Genomic DNA, 5,517 nt, shown 5'->3' with positions numbered 1-5,517 from the left:
TCTAAGCACAACTCAATTACTGCAATGTCCCTGAGATGTGTCCCTCTGTGTTTGTGATAAGAAAAAACTTTTTCACTGAATTTCAGAACATTCCAAACAGCAAGTAATCATTAATGACAGGTTGGGCGTGTTTGTTATTAGTGCAGAGTTACAGTCATACTACAGAAGGAATTGTAAATGGTGAGCAATCATAGAATGATTGATAAATGCCTTATGAGGTATAAAGTGTATTGTCAGTTTTCCAAATACAAGTACAAGAAGAAATGCTCTATAGAATTAGCTTTCAAAGCATTATGGGAGAAATGGCAGAAATGTTATCGTGCAGGGCTCAGGACAGTCTTCAATGTTTCCCTTTGGGGCACAATAAATTCCATGCTATGACTCTGAGTGGCAGATACATACAGATAACCCTAAATTATGCTCAACCATTGTCTCTGTTTTAGGTTAGATAGTTTACATTAATGTAGCTCAAAGTGTTGTTATTGTTAGATGTCTATTACAGCAACACATTGTGTGCCTTATGCAGGCCACACACGGTGCAATGTTCTACCATTCAGATGTGTTGCACGATTTCCCTTAAGATTCTTCCCTTGAAATTCTCTGTACGATTTGTCAAATAGTGTACGATTGTACATACAAGCATACAATACAGATACGTCATTTCCGATGTCCCAAAATGGAGTAGGGGAGTGGCAAGAGCTCACACATTGCTCATCAGATCTTTCGCCTGCAAAACAGCGTACGATGTGTGTCACATCGTACACGATAGGTTGAAATCCTACCGCTTTTCCATAAGATCTATGATGCAGAATTACGATGGTGGGGACGTGCATCGTCATCGTAATCGTACAAATACCGCACACAATTTACACGATGGTCGATACAATTGATCTAAATCGGCAATATCATTAAAAAAATTGCACCATGTATGGCCTGCTTAAAACACACAGATAATATGACTGAAGTTAAAATTCAATAAAAAGATGTTGATTGCATCCTTACCATCACTTATGATCCCACATGGAGTTACAGAGGGGAAATTGACAGTAATATTTAATTTGGCATTGATAAGTGATATATCAACATGGAACCAGGTGCATTTCTTAAACAAGAATTACCAAAATACCCATCATGTACACTTTGCCCAAAATACAAAAAAATCTTATACACCCAGCAGGCAGACCAATAACCCTAGTCATAGGCTCACTTTGTCAACCCTAATCCCAATATGTTGATGTTTATCTACAACTAATGGTACAGATAAGTTATAGTTTCATCATAGATACTTTATGTAACTAAATTTCTTGGAGAATATTAGGGAAAATTTCAAATTGGTCAAGCTTGATGTGTCAAAATTGTAAACAAGCATACCTAACAAACTAAGGGCCTGATTCAGGCAAGGAACACACGTTAGCAGATGCAAGCACCCAGCCACTGCGAGAATATGCTAATCAATGCATACGCACGGAGACCTCAGCACAGGATGCAGACGACCAGCAGTATATGATGCCACCCACTTCCCTTTAGTCAAAGCTTGAGTAGTCCGCAAGATAACGTAAACATTGGTAACATCGAGAAATATCTGACCCATATGCAGAATAGTGGTTGCCATGACCTTGTGCAGGTATTGCTTCACTTCCTGCACGCAGTGAGGGCTTTAGCTGTGTAGGGCCTCACACTGCCTTAATTATGCATGCCCCAATGCACAGGCACGTCTGCATTTGCCCAAACACCCCCCATCACCACCCACAAACGGCACTTCCTGTCAATCAATATTGGAAATGTCTGTGTGCACACTGCATGTAGCCTGCGTACGCTTACCCACTAGCTAGTTCACACACACGCAGTGCGATGTATATGCATGTGTAGTGCAAAGACATTTTCCAAGTGCGTGCGTTCTCTCACTTGTGTTCCTTGCTGAATCAGGCCCTAAGAATTAATAATTTCTCACCCGCTGATTGGGATGGAAAACCAGCCTGGGAAATTTCTGGGAGCAGCCCTAATGGAGGCAGATCTAATGAGGGAATGGAGTCTGAGAATTGGCGGGTCTTTGGAGGGGGCAGGATACTCCCTCCACATATGTCCTGATTCCGAGTTTGAGGCAGTCTAGGCCGTCCTTGCATCTTTTGATGCAGTTGGGTCTGTGACTTTATGCTAATGCCATTACAGAGCCCTCCCCATCCATGCGTCCCAATGTGCAAGGACTGAAACTCTCACTGTCAGTGTCTACAGATGCTGAAATCATGCTTTAGATGCTACCATCGAGAACAAAAACTGGATTTTTATCAGTTATTTCAACAATATTCCCAGTACCATCAGATTTAGTGCCACTTTCAGTTGAAAGACCATCAATTTCTTCAATGTCTAATTTTCAATAACTGATAATAAATTGTCAACTAAGATATTTACAAAAGCAACTGACAAGAACACGCTTCTGCACACCTCCAGCTTCTACCCGTTTACTCTTAAAAAAGGACTGCCTTATTCTCAACACTTCAGACTGGTCTGCACAACCTCAAAGACAATAAAGTATCAAAGGGTAAAAATTTCTTAGAAGGGGGCAAGGTAAGCCAGAAGTCTTAAATGCATTCCAGAGGGTGAGTTTATTGATTCGTGAATCCTTATTTTTACAGACCACTGAAACTGATGTAAAAGATTTGTATAAATATAACCAGTGACGGCTCCAGAGGCAGCGCTGCAGTGCAGTCCAAAATTCAAATAGGGGAGCCACACCAACTGCCATTTCAAACATGGATTGCTGGGACTCACTGGAAGTTGGTGTGGCTCCCCTATTTGAATTTTGGACTGCATTGAAGCCCCACCCCTGGAGCACCACTGAATATAACCTCTGTAGTATCTTCACAGTGGCCTTGAAGTTTATAAAAGAGATAGTTCTCTGCCACAGCCATCTTATCACTATGGAACGTAGTACATATCCTACTTTGCATATATGATAGGTGAGGTCCTAATCTTAGAAACCTCCTGGTAAAAACTGACTCTAGTCCAGTGGTTCCCAAACTTTTTTACTTCATGACACCCTTAATGTCTCAGCAGTTTTTTGTTGCACCCCAAGGCCAAAAGCTTTATATCCTAACAACTGAGTTCTAACAACTAAGTAGCTGTTACAAAGAATTACATAAATAAATTGAACAAATAAAGAATGAGGTAATCCTGCCGATACATGAAAAAACAATAAGCCACAAAATTATGCTTTCTGTTTTTCTAATAACATCTGAATGATTTTCCGTCGTCATACTATAGTATGGCAATTTATGTCAACTTCATTAGATGTTTGCAGATAACATAGAGATGTGATTTTTCACTATGTTAACTGCTTTCATACATAGTAATGTTGATGGTAAGTGTCAAATTGTTCTGGTTATAGTGCACTTGGCACTTACCACCTCTCTTGCCTCTCCCCCAATCTTATGAACTATATTTAGCACTGGTGTGGGGTGGAAGGTAGTATGGAGGACCATGGTAATGATATTATTGAATTGGTATAGATATTTTAACTAAAGATAAAGTCCATAAGAATAAAGGGGGTCATTCAGACCCGCTCAAGAGCGGCAGGATATTCCCCACTGCGCATGCGCATGACAGAGGGAGCTCCGTCATGTGCATGCGCGAGACCCGACGAGCGACGGGCTTTCCATCGCTCCGGGTCTCGCACGAAAGGGGGCGTGCTGTCGATGTTGATTGACAGCATGCCCCCTTTGGTGGGCGTGCCGGGGGCGTGCCTGCCAGATGGAGGCATTCCCATGGGAACGCCTACCGTCTGAAGCCGGCCCCACTGACATCACTAGTGATGTCAGTGGGAGTGATTTTGGCTCTGATAGAGCCAAAATCACTCCAGGGCTTGCGGCAGGGAGACCCTACCGCAGGGTCTCCGTCGCAAGTCCAATGGTAGCAATGGTTTTGACCATCGCGACCATCTTTTTGGACACTCGCATATGCTGTGGGTGGTCACCCACAGCTATGCGAGCAGCCAGGAGGCCGCTCCATTTTCATGGAGGAGGGCCCTGATTCAGAGCGAGCGCTGTGGCCAGAGCGTTCAGCTCTGAATCAGGCCCAAAGTGTATAAGTTTATTCACTTTATCTCTATTTAAAATATCTATAACCATGTAATAACAACTTTACCATCACCTGCAATACACCCTTCCACCCCACACCAACTTATTTTTAAATGAGCTGTATTGTTAGCACTAACAATACAGCTTAATAAAACAATAAAAAAATTAATGTTAAAGAAAAGGGGTAAAATACATATTAAATTCAATATTTTCAATTGTAATTAATAATTACAACTAAACTACCTCAAAACTTCAGACAATGTCACCATAGTCATCATTGGGTTTGGTGACACCCAGTGCGCACTCTCACTGTCACACTGCAGCACCCAGCTCCTGTCACTGCAGAGGAGCTGGCATTTTGGTGTCATCTCCTCTGATGGTGACACCTGGGTGCGGCCCACACCCCCATCATGATGCCACTGACTGTCACAGACTGTCACTGACCTAACGAGAGGAGAGTTCAGGATTCCCACTCTGAGGTGCAACAGTAGAAGAAAGACAGGAAGAGTAAAAGAAAGACAGGAAGTGTAAAAGAAATCCAGGTAACTCGGCTCTTACAATCAGTGAGCCCAGCATCATGGCATGGAGCCGGCTGTACTGTGTAAATTACCAAGGGTCTCTAAGGAGGCAGCAGCTGACTTGCTAATGGACCAAGGATCATCCACCCACAGCACCTTTGTCTCAGCCCTGTGGAACCACAGGGAGCCGCAGCACACAATTTGGTAAACCCTGCTCTAGATAAACCAAAAGCTCCATACCAAACTGACTTACTTTTGGACTAGGTGTCTACTGTTGTCTCTTGCGCAACTTAGGTCTTCTATAAGAAAAGCTTTATCGCCACTTCAGATTACCCTGAATTTACAAACTTTACCTGTGGCCAAACTCTTTGCAGAAGTGAAAAACACATTACAACATTCAAATTGCTTCAATATTACTCACAGATTGTATACTCAGTGCTGCTTTAAATTTTCAGATGAATAAATAGGCTTGACGTAATTTGTTCACATAAGACTTCATAAATATATAAATATGAAATATAGGACAAGCAAGGATTGCAGAGTGAAAATACCAATGTGTTGAAATCACATTGGTATTGTGATTTCACTGCGGGGGATCAGCCTCAGTGAATCAGGGACAGAGGTGTAAAAAAAGTATTAGTTACCACGTATTAGTTACCAGCTACCCATCTCTCACTGACGACTGCACAGCGGTCTCCTGGGGAACATATGCTATAGGCCAAGAGCATAAATCATATGGAGAGCTAATCCCTGAAGGAGAAGCTGACCTCCCGCAGTGAATCATGGACAGAGACAAAATATTTAGATTCACAAACACTCCTTTGAGAACTATACAGCTACCCTTTGTGGGGAACGTACGCTGGATGCCTGAGAGCAGACACCATATGGAGAAGATTTTAAGAATAAATACTGATATTTTAAATTCA

Source organism: Taudactylus pleione, unplaced genomic scaffold (genome assembly GCF_031769625.1).
Source record: "Taudactylus pleione unplaced genomic scaffold, aTauple2 ptg000199l, whole genome shotgun sequence".
Taxonomy (NCBI): Eukaryota; Metazoa; Chordata; class Amphibia; order Anura; family Myobatrachidae; genus Taudactylus; species Taudactylus pleione.
This window is presented reverse-complemented; position numbering follows the sequence as displayed.